This window comes from Xenopus tropicalis, chromosome 2 (genome assembly GCF_000004195.4).
Source record: "Xenopus tropicalis strain Nigerian chromosome 2, UCB_Xtro_10.0, whole genome shotgun sequence".
Lineage (NCBI taxonomy): Eukaryota > Metazoa > Chordata > Amphibia > Anura > Pipidae > Xenopus > Xenopus tropicalis.
In genome coordinates this window covers 175,692,809-175,705,227 of record NC_030678.2, presented here as the reverse complement: position 1 = coordinate 175,705,227, position 12,419 = coordinate 175,692,809, and positions in this window count along the sequence as shown.

Genomic DNA, 12,419 nt, shown 5'->3' with positions numbered 1-12,419 from the left:
TTGCCCTACTCTCTGAATTCTGCCCTACTGTCTCCATCTTGCCCTACTGTCACCATCTTGCCCTACTGTCTCCATCTTGCCCTACTGTCTCCATCTTGCCCTACTGTCCCATCTTGCCCTACTGTCCCCATCCTGCCCTACTGTCCCCATCTTGCCCTACTGTCTCCATCTGCCCTACCTGTCCCATTCTTGCCCTACTGTCTCCATCTTGCCCTACTGTCTCCATCTTGCCCTACTGTCCCCATCTTGCCCTACTGTCTCCATCTTGCCCTACTGTCCCATCTTGCCCTACTGTCTCCATCTTGCCCTACTGTCCCCATCTTGCCCTATCTGTCTCCCATCTTGCCCTACTGCCTCCATTTTGTCCTACTGTCTCCATCTTGCCCTACTGTCTCCATCTTGCCCTACTGTCTCCATCTTGCCCTACTGTCCCCATCTTGCCCTACTGTCTCCATCTTGCCCTACTGTCCCCATCTTGCCCTACTGTCTCCATCTTGCCCTACTGTCCCCATCTTGCCCTACTGTCTCCATCTTGCCCTACTGTCTCCATTTTGTCCTACTGTCTCCATCTTGTCCTAATATCAGATTCTTACCCTACTCGCCCCATCCTGTCCAACTGTATCTGCTTTCTATTAGTTTCCAACCTACAAGTACAAGTATTACTTAGTAGGGAACAACTGGCCCAATGCTGTTGCCCCACTTACCCAAACAACAGCTCTGACCATATATATATATATTTCACCTAAACTTCATTGGTCTAAAAACTCCCCTTTTGGAGAGAGCCAGAGATTTATATTATGTATATCATGTCATGTTAATCCTTTCACATCCCCTGTAATCTATAGTATCTGGCTCAGCCTGGCGATTACTGCAGCTTTCTATTAAGCCAATCAGGCAGCTCATCAGTGCCAGATGGTCCATATGGAGCCGAAGGGCTAATTATACAGCTTGTTACATCAGATCCTTTCTTACATAGTCCTGTTACACTAGTGCATTGTAATTGGCCAGAATAGTCACCCCTAACACCGTCCCACGGCGCCCCCTAGTGTTGCTATAGAAGTTGCCAAAAACCATCATTATAGATGCAAGGAAATTCCCCAATGAGAATTGTACTGATAAATAAGTTGATTATAAATGCAAAAGAACTGCCCAGTGAGAATGCTGATTCCCAGCACTGTGTCAGGCCCCTTGCTGGTACCTTACATATAAAACCATTCTAACTATTCCTCACCGTGTTAGAGACCTCGGCTCAACGCCGTGTCTGTTATATAATATAAAATTAATTGGGAGGAAGAAAGAGAATTAAAGGTTTTCACATTCCACGATATGAAATATCCAATAAAGTTGTCAGTCCAATAAACCTTAACGAGCCAAATATTGACGCAAAGCGAGGGCCCCCTGGGGGGCTCAGTCATCTGATTGAGGAGAAACATGACAGAAAATGACAAAACAAACGGTTCCCGATCAATGTGAGTTTTTCTGGGATTCACGGCTGGAATTCATCATGTTGGCTTAGATCTATTTAAAGGACAACTATACCCCAAACAATAAAATATATCCCATATACAGCTCATATGTAAAACCCTGCTCCATCTAAACAAACCATTTTCATCTTGCCCTACTGTCTCCATCTTGCCCTACTGTCCCCATCTTGCCCTACTGTCTCCATCTTGCCCTACTGTCCCCATCTTGTCCTACTGTCTCCATCTTGCCCTACTGTCCCCATCTTGCCCTACTGTCTCCATCTTGTCCTACTGTCTCCATCTTGCCCTACTGTCCCCATCTTGCCCTACTGTCTCCATCTTGCCCTACTGTCTCCACCTTGCCCTACTGTCTCCATCTTGCCCTACTGTCTCCACCTTGCCCTACTGTCCCCATCTTGCCCTACTGTCCCCATCTTGCCCTACTGTCTCCACCTTGCCCTACTGTCCCCATCTTGCCCTACTGTCTTCATCTTGTCCTACTGTCTCCATCTTGCCCTACTGTCTCCACCTTGCCCTACTGTCCCCATCTTGCCCTACTGTCCCCATCTTGCCCTACTGTCCCCATCTTGCTCTACTGTCTCTATCTTGTCTTTGCCCTACTGTCTCTATCTTGCCCTACTGTCTCTATCTTGCCCTACTGTCTCTATCTTGTCCTACTGTCTCCATCTTGCCCTACTGTCTCCATCTTGTCCTACTGTCCCCATCTTGCCCTACTGTCTCCATCTTGTCCTGCTGTCTCCATCTTGCTCTACTGTCTCTATCTTGTCTTTGCCCTACTGTCTCTATCTTGCCCTACTGTCTCTATCTTGCCCTACTGTCCCTATCTTGCCCTACTGTCCCCATCTTGCTCTACTGTCTCTATCTTGTCTTTGCCCTACTGTCTCTATCTTGCCCTACTGTCTCTATCTTGCCCTACTGTCTCTATCTTGTCCTACTGTCTCCATCTTGCCCTACTGTCTCCATCTTGTCCTACTGTCCCCATCTTGCCCTACTGTCTCCATCTTGTCCTGCTGTCTCCATCTTGCTCTACTGTCTCTATCTTGTCTTTGCCCTACTGTCTCTATCTTGCCCTACTGTCTCTATCTAGTCCTACTGTCTCCATCTTGCCCTACTGTCTCCATCTTGCCCTACTGTCTCCATCTTGCCCTACTGTCCCCATCTTGCCCTACTGTCTCCATCTTGCCCTACTGTCCCCATCTTGCTCTACTGTCTCTATCTTGTCTTTGCCCTACTGTCTCTATCTTGCCCTACTGTCTCCATCTTGCCCTACTGTCTCCATCTTGCCCTACTGTCTCCATCTTGTCCTACTGTCTCCATCTTGTCCTACAGTCTCAGTCTTGTTCTACTGTCTCCATCTTGCCCTACTGTCTCCATCTTGTCCTACTGTCTCCATCTTGCTCTACTGTCTCTATCTTGTCTTTGCCCTACTGTCTCTATCTTGCCCTACTGTCTCCATCTTGCCCTACTGTCTCCATCTTGCCCTACTGTCTCCATCTTGTCCTACTGTCTCCATCTTGTCCTACAGTCTCAGTCTTGTTCTACTGTCTCCATCTTGCCCTACTGTCTCCATCTTGTCCTACTGTCTCCATCTTGTCCTACTGTCTCAGTCTTGTCCTACTGTCTCCATCTTGCCCTACTGTCTCCATCTTGCCCTACTGTCTCCATCTTGCCCTACTGTCTCCATCTTGTCCTACTGTCTCCATCTTGTCCTACTGTCTCAGTCTTGTCCTACTGTGTTCATCTTGCCCTACTGTCTCCATCTTGTCCTACTGTCTCCATCTTGCCCTACTGTCCCCATCTTGCCCTACTGTCTCCATCTTGCCCTACTGTCTCCACCTTGCCCTACTGTCTCCATCTTGCCCTACTGTCTCCACCTTGCCCTACTGTCCCCATCTTGCCCTACTGTCCCCATCTTGCCCTACTGTCTCCACCTTGCCCTACTGTCCCCATCTTGCCCTACTGTCTCCATCTTGTCCTACTGTCTCCATCTTGCCCTACTGTCTCCACCTTGCCCTACTGTCCCCATCTTGCCCTACTGTCCCTATCTTGCCCTACTGTCCCCATCTTGCTCTACTGTCTCTATCTTGTCTTTGCCCTACTGTCTCTATCTTGCCCTACTGTCTCTATCTTGCCCTACTGTCTCTATCTTGTCCTACTGTCTCTATCTTGTCCTACTGTCTCCATCTTGCCCTACTGTCTCCATCTTGTCCTACTGTCCCCATCTTGCCCTACTGTCTCCATCTTGTCCTGCTGTCTCCATCTTGCTCTACTGTCTCTATCTTGTCTTTGCCCTACTGTCTCTATCTTGCCCTACTGTCTCTATCTAGTCCTACTGTCTCCATCTTGCCCTACTGTCTCCATCTTGCCCTACTGTCTCCATCTTGCCCGACTGTCCCCATCTTGCCCTACTGTCTCCATCTTGCCCTACTCTCCCCATCTTGCTCTACTGTCTCTATCTTGTCTTTGCCCTACTGTCTCTATCTTGCCCTACTGTCTCCATCTTGCCCTACTGTCTCCATCTTGCCCTACTGTCTCCATCTTGCCCTACTGTCTCCATCTTGTCCTACTGTCTCCATCTTGTCCTACAGTCTCAGTCTTGTTCTACTGTCTCCATCTTGCCCTACTGTCTCCATCTTGTCCTACTGTCTCCATCTTGCCCTACTGTCTCCATCTTGTCCTACTGTCTCCATCTTGTCCTACTGTCTCAGTCTTGTCCTACTGTCTCCATCTTGCCCTACTGTCTCCATCTTGCCCTACTGTCTCCATCTTGCCCTACTGTCTCCATCTTGTCCTACTGTCTCCATCTTGTCCTACTGTCTCAGTCTTGTCCTACTGTCTCCATCTTGCCCTACTGTCTCCATCTTGTCCTACTGTCTCCATCATGTCCTACTGTCTCCATCTTGCCCTACTGTCTCCATCTTGCCCTACTGTCTCCATCTTGTCCTACTGTCTCCATCTTGCCCTACTGTCTCCATCTTGTCCTACAGTCTCCATCGGCCGACCGTTCCTCCCCTGACATGTTAAACTTATGCGCACTCAGAGGAGGACGTCAGGTGGGGGCCCCTGCGGGGTCCCTGGGGAGGCAGCCCCAGTGGGCCCTGCAGCCCCCAGACTGACCTTGATACAAACAAGCCAAGGCACACATACATGCTAGGCCCCATCAGCCAATGAATGGGCAGAGTTCTGCCTTTTGCTCCCACACTACTTCCTGTTACAGTTAGAGCTGCATCACTTCCTGTCAGCTGATCTCTGAGGGGGCACACAGCCCATCACTAAATGGCGGCTCAAGGGAAAGGATGTAAAAGGGCAATATTTACTGATATATATATTCCAGTTTGGGGAGATTCTTTAATAGGCCACTTAATATGATAAATCTGATGGTTAAATATTTATTCTGGGGGTTTAGTTTCCCTTTAAAGGACCAAAGCCACTGATTGCTGTGCAATATCTATAGCTGAGAAAGAAACTGATGGCTTCCAAGATTCACAGAAAAGAGCTCAGAATTCCCATCACCCCTCTGTGCCTTTGGGCTCCGCCTCTGAGATTTAAGAGTCTTTTGGGACTGAGGTATTTGCAGATTTTCTTATTTGGAGATTGGGGAAGATTTAACCCTTTGAAGAGGCCAATTTACTTATTTCCAAATTCCATTTTTTTCAATTGTGAGAAATAATCTGAATTTCTTTCAGATTATTTTTTTTTTAGGTTTTGTTTTTTTAAACCCAAATACCAAATATTTCAGAAAAAAATTGAACTTAGAAAACTTGAAGGCTCTTATTTATGGAAATAAACTACATTAATTCAAAAAGATCAAGTACAGGTACTGTTTTATTATTACAGAGAAAAGGGAATCATTTAACCATGAAATAAACCCAATAGGGCTGTTCTGCCCCAATAAGGGGTAATTATATCTTAGTTGGGATCAAGTACAGGTACTGTTTTATTATTACAGAGAAAAGGGAATCATTTAACCATTAAATAAACCCAATAGGGCTGTTCTGCCCCAATAAGGGGTAATTATATCTTAGTTGGGATCAAGTGCAGGTACTGTTTTATTATTACAGAGAAAAGGGAATCATTTAACCATTAAATAAACCCAATAGGGCTGTTCTGCCCCCAATAAGGGGTAATTATATCTTAGTTGGGATCAAGTACAGGTACTGTTTTATTATTACAGAGAAAAGGGAATCATTTAACCATTAAATAAACCCAATAGGGCTGTTCTGCCCCAATAAGGGGTAATTATATCTTAGTTGGGATCAAGTACAGGTACTGTTTTATTATTACAGAGAAAAGGGAATCATTTAACCATTAAATAAACCCAATAGGGCTGTTCTGCCCCAATAAGGGGTAATTATATCTTAGTTGGGATCAAGTACAGGTACTGTTTTATTATTACAGACAAAAGGGAATCATTTAACCATGAAATAAACCCAATAGGGCTGTTCTGCCCCCAATAAGGGGTAATTATATCTTAGTTGGGATCAAGTACAGGTACTGTTTTATTATTACAGAGAAAAGGGAATCATTTAACCATGAAATAAACCCAATAGGGCTGTTCTGCCCCAATAAGGGGTAATTATATCTTAGTTGGGATCAAGTACAGGTACTGTTTTATTATTACAGAGAAAAGGGAATCATTTAACCATGAAATAAACCCAATAGGGCTGTTCTGCCCCAATAAGGGGTAATTATATCTTAGTTGGGATCAAGTACAGGTACTGTTTTATTATTACAGAGAAAAGGGAATCATTTAACCATTAAATCCTTTAGATCCAGCTTACTAAAACAAGCTACTTTGCCTTTGATGGAAGACACTAAAAAAAACAATACTGGTGGTTTTACAGACTTTCCGGCGCTGTTTCATTGCAGCCCTATGGGAAACACCGGGCGATATCTGCAAGTGGCAAGAGGTGGAACTGCAAGTGGCGACCCATAAACCTATGTACAATCCCGCCTCAGTTTAAACAGGGAATTTTATGACAAGGACAGTTTTTGTTGTTTTTTTTTTTTTTTTTTAAATTGGTGAATATGATTGGGCCGGCCGTACATCCCGGTTGTCATGGTAACACTAAGGCTGAAGAACGGCGCTGGAATCCTGAGCAATCTGCTTTTGGTTCTTAGAACCCACAGGGGTTACACAGTTCATAGAGTAGGAGATACAGGGGGGGATGTATAAAATAAAAAATAAAAAAGTTGTTATATTTCATTGGTAAAGAGCAACCCCCCCCCCCCCCAAATTCCTATGTAATGTTATTTCCTATGTAATGTTTTCATTAGATGTCGGGGGGCAATTTCCTTTATTTGTTTTAATAATTTTCCTGGAATAAGAAATAGCATTAAATTATAAATAGCAACTCACAGAATGAGAAAATAACATTCATTAAAGGGAAACTATACCCCGAACACTGTGTCTCTATAATAATATATCCCATACAGCTCATATGTAAACCCGGCTTCACATATATATATAAACCAAATATACTTATTTAGCAGTATGTGCCATTGGGTAATCCTAAATAGGAAACTGCCATTTTATATACTAAGCCCCGCCCCCTGGGATCATAGGAGTCACAGTGCACACAAACAAGCCAAGGCACACATACATGCTAGGCCCCATCAGCCAATGAATGGGCAGAGTTCTGCCTTTTGCTCCCACACTACTTCCTGTTACAGTTAGAGCTGCATCACTTCCTGTCAGCTGATCTCTGAGGGAGCACACAGCCCATCACTAAATGGCGGCTCAAGGGAAAGGATGTAAAAGGGCAATATTTACTGATATATATATTCCAGTTTGGGGAGATTCTTTAATAGGCCCTTTAACGTAATATTAACTGTCTGTTGGTTACGTATTCATTCTGGGGGTGTAGTTTCCCTTTAAGACTGTCGCTTTAAGAAACCAGCGCTTGCCAACAAAATGGCCGAACAGAGAAGCATCATTCTGGGGTCTTAATTTTTCTTTTCACAGCAATTAGGGGGTTGCCATGGCAGCCTTAATTTCCTTAATGTGTGGAACAGACACAGTCATTTATAATTATTGACTGGATTCCTAATTGACATAATTATCTGTCCCCTGGGCGCGTAGGGTTTGTACTGGGCAACATCATTAAGGGGCGGCGCCTTCCTCTCCATATGAAAATGTATATGAATATATATAAAATGTATTTGAATGACTTTATTTGATATATTTTTGGTTCAGACCATTTTGGAAATCAACATGATGAACCCTTGCAAGGTGGGGGGGATCTGGGGGGGCGAAGCAATAGGGCAACACTGGTAACAAAGAAATATATTCTCATAGGCAAATGTATTCAGGTTTGAGCTCGAGACACTCAATAATCAATTTTTTTGCCCCTAAATATCCAGAAAATTGAATGGATAATAGTGGAACCGTGGGCATCTGGATGGGACAGCTCAGGAGAGGAATCGAACTAACTGGGTCATTGGCCCTCAAGTCCAATTCAAACTCAGCTCTAGAAAACCTTGGTGGTTCCCAAAGGTCCTACAGAAGTGTCTTTGCATGGAGACCAACCTACAGTATGTTTAAGGCAGTTATCTCTGAGACTGGAAGGTCATGCTTCTGTTCTAGGTGTCCCATTGTCTAGATGTCCCAATATCTCAATGTACAATTGTCTAGATGTCCCAATATCTCAATGTCCCATTGTCCAGATGTCCCAATATCTCAATGTACAATTGTCTAGATGTCCCAATATCTCAATGTCCCATTGTCTAGATGTCCCATTATCTCAATGTACAATTGTCTAGATGTCCCAATATCTCAATGTCCCATTGTCTAGATGTCCCATTATCTCAATGTACAATTGTCTAGATGTCCCAATATCTCAATGTCCCATTGTCTAGATGTCCCATTATATCAATGTCCCATTGTTTAGGTGTCCCAATATCTCAATGGCCCATTGTCTAGGTGTCCCATTGTCTAGGTGTCCCATTGTCTAGGTGTCCCATTGTCTAGGTGTCCCATTGTCTAGGTGTCCCATTGTCTAGGTGTCCCATTGTCTGGAAATTTTCCCCTCACTAGAGACCACCCCTTAGCAGGGGTGTTTTGGCTCCTAGTGCCGCCCTGAGGCGGCCTAGGGAATGCTGCCCCTTTTGCCCCTCCGCGCTTAGTTTTTTGCATAGTGGGGGGGGGGGGGGAGTCATCGAGGAGCCAAAATTTTGATTGACAGCTCAGAAGAGGAATCAAACTAAATGGGTCTTTGGCCCTCAATTTAAATTCAAACTCAGCTCTAGAAAACCTTGGCACATCTAGGAAAACCTTGGTGGTTCCCAAAGGTCCTACAGAATTGTCTTTGCATGGAGACCAACCTATGTTTAATACAGTTATCTCTGAGACTGGAAGGTCATGTTTCTGGTCTCGGTGTCCCATTGTCTCGGTGTCCCATTGGATGCTGGAAATTTTCCCCTCACTAGAAACCATCCCTTAGCAGGGGCATTTGACCCCTAGTGCCACCCTGAGGCGACCTAGGGAATGCTGCCCCCTTTGCTCCTCTGCTCTTAGTTTTTTTGCATCGTGTGGGGGGGGGGGAGTCATTGAGGAGCCAAAATTTTGATCTAAGAAGTTACCAGGAGGGGCTTTTTGCCACTGCAATGAGAGAGTTTCTCAGCGCCCTGCCCCTTAGGGCCCTGTAACTATCTTGTTATTGGGGAGTGGGAAGTCCCCCAAAATAGAAGATCCTACAGTACCAGCGAGCGATACACGAAGAACATCACCACCCAACAGGCTCCAACGACAGCCAGATGCCAGGACCCACCACATTGTAAGAGCCAAGTACCCGAGGGATGGAACAGATGTCAGCATCGAGCATCAGGGCCTTACAGCCACGGGTTCAACTCCAGTCAGGGTTCCGTGCCGTTATGATCCTTCATGCAATTGCCCTTGTTTTAGCGCATTGGCTGCAACTGCCCCAGATGCATTTCCCCCTCACAGCAGCAATTATTCTGGAAAATGCTGAATTGTGGGCAAAAAAAGAGCATTAAGCAAAACACCTACTCACACACAGTAACGCCCACACGCGCCGGCGGCACGGCTGCCATGTACACGGGGCAACGAGGCAACAGCTTTGGTTTAGAAATTACATTTTAATGACTAGTGTTTTCCCTTTACATTCACAATAAATAAACACGGGTTATAGAATAAAACCGAGGGGCCCTGTTCCCAAGAGCTTACAGTCTAAAGAGATGGCAACAGCTGTTGTTGAAGGCACAATAATTCTGTATGGTCTACTAATATCTGATATATAAGGGGGGTAATTGTCAAAACAGGGGGGGGTCTTTAGGGAGATTTGAAGAACATTTGCCTAATGAATGAAAATAATGAAACCCAATGAGAATGAGGAATGAATGGAAATTGGGGAGTTGTATCAGGAGTCAGAACCAGCAGTGCAGGGAAGGGAAAGGGACAGACACAGTGACAGTTACACATAACTATAAACCCAGTGAGAATGAGGGATGAATGGATATTGGGGAGTTGTATCAGGAGTCGGAACCAGCAGTGCAGGGAAGGGAAAGGGACAGACACAGTGACAGTTACACATAACTATAAACCCAGTGAGAATGAGGAATGAATGGATATTGGGGAGTTGTATCAGGAGTCAGAACCAGCAGTGCAGGGAAGGGAAAGGGACAGACACAGTGACAGTTACACATAACTATAAACCCAGTGAGAATGAGGGATGAATGGATATTGGGGAGTTGTATCAGGAGTCAGAACCAGCAGTGCAGGGAAGGGAAAGGGACAGACACAGTGACAGTTACACATAACTATAAACCCAGTGAGAATGAGGAATGAATGGGTATTGGGGAGTTGTATCAGGAGTCAGAACCAGCAGTGCAGGGAAGGGAAAGGGACAGACACAGTGACAGTTACACATAACTATAAACCCAGTGAGAATGAGGAATGAATGGATATTGGGAAGTTGTATCAGCAGTCAGAACCAGCAGTGCAGGGAAGGGAAAGGGACAGACACAGTGACAGTTACACATAACTATAAACCCAGTGAGAATGAGGGATGAATGGATATTGGGGAGTTGTATCAGGAGTCAGAACCAGCAGTGCAGGGAAGGGAAAGGGACAGACACAGTGACAGTTACACATAACTATAAACCCAGTGAGAATGAGGAATGAATGGATATTGGGGAGTTGTATCAGGAGTCAGAACCAGCAGTGCAGGGAAGGGAAAGGGACAGACACAGTGACAGTTACACATAACTATAAACCCAGTGAGAATGAGGAATGAATGGATATTGGGGAGTTGTATCAGGAGTCAGAACCAGCAGTGCAGAGAAGGGAAAGGGACAGACACAGTGACAGTTACACATAACTATAAACCCAGTGAGAATGAGGGATGAATGGATATTGGGGAGTTGTATCAGGAGTCAGAACCAGCAGTGCAGGGAAGGGAAAGGGACAGACACAGTGACAGTTACACATAACTATAAACCCAGTGAGAATGAGGAATGAATGGATATTGGGGAGTTGTATCAGGAGTCAGAACCAGCAGTGCAGGGAAGGGAAAGGGACAGACACAGTGACAGTTACACATAACTATAAACCCAGTGAGAATGAGGAATGAATGGGTATTGGGGAGTTGTATCAGGAGTCAGAACCAGCAGTGCAGAGAAGGGAAAGGGACAGACACAGTGACAGTTACACATAACTATAAACCCAGTGAGAATGAGGAATGAATGGGTATTGGGGAGTTGTATCAGGAGTCAGAACCAGCAGTGCAGGGAACGGAAAGGGACAGACACAGTGACAGTTACACATAACTATAAACCCAGTGAGAATGAGGAATGAATGGGTATTGGGGAGTTGTATCAGGAGTCAGAACCAGCAGTGCAGGGAAGGGAAAGGGACAGACACAGTGACAGTTACACATAACTATAAACCCAGTGAGAATGAGGAATGAATGGATATTGGGGAGTTGTATCAGGAGTCAGAACCAGCAGTGCAGGGAAGGGAAAGGGACAGACACAGTGACAGTTACACATAACTATAAACCCAGTGAGAATGAGGAATGAATGGATATTGGGGAGTTGTATCAGGAGTCAGAACCAGCAGTGCAGGGAAGGGAAAGGGACAGACACAGTGACAGTTACACATAACTATAAACCCAGTGAGAATGAGGGATGAATGGATATTGGGGAGTTGTATCAGGAGTCAGAACCAGCAGTGCAAGGAAGGGAAAGGGACAGATGAGGAATGAATGGATATTGGGGAGTCACTTAGAATCAGAATTTTTTCATTGGGCAGAATTTTCTTTTTTGGGTTTATATCCCCTTTAAGTGGGAGTGAAACCCTTGCACTAAAGAAGTCGGCCATACTCACACAGCCCCTGTAAGACCCCCCATCACTGAGTACAGGGTTATATTCACATATATCAGGTTTATATACAGAATTAAACACAAATAGGGGTAACGATGATTCTCTTAAAGCGACAGAACCAACACAAATACTTCCATTATCGTGACTCCCAGAAGGCTGTTTGGCTACTGCTGCTGCCTCTGTAAGGCCACTGTGGTCGACCAAATATTTCCCAGAATGCTGCACTCTGATAGTCATTAGGCATAAGGTGCTATGTATTAATCTGCTATGTATCAATAACTCTTATTAAGCACTATGTATTAATGACTCAGGGGTGTTCCTTATACAGAGCTACTGTATGTGCCAAGTGGCTCCCCCTACTGTCTGTATGTTGCTCTGCGCTCACGTTCTACTGTCTTTTATCCTCTACTGTCTCCACCTTGTCCTATTGTCAACCTCTTACTCTACTGGGCAGAAGGAGAGAGTAGGAGGTGGGAAGGGGGGGTATGTTGAGATCACAGCTGAGGTTTAGGGAGGTGATTCCTTGTTATGGGCCCTGAATGTGAATGTTAGTAATGTCAATTGGATTGGGGGCCAGGAGGTAAGTATCGGGG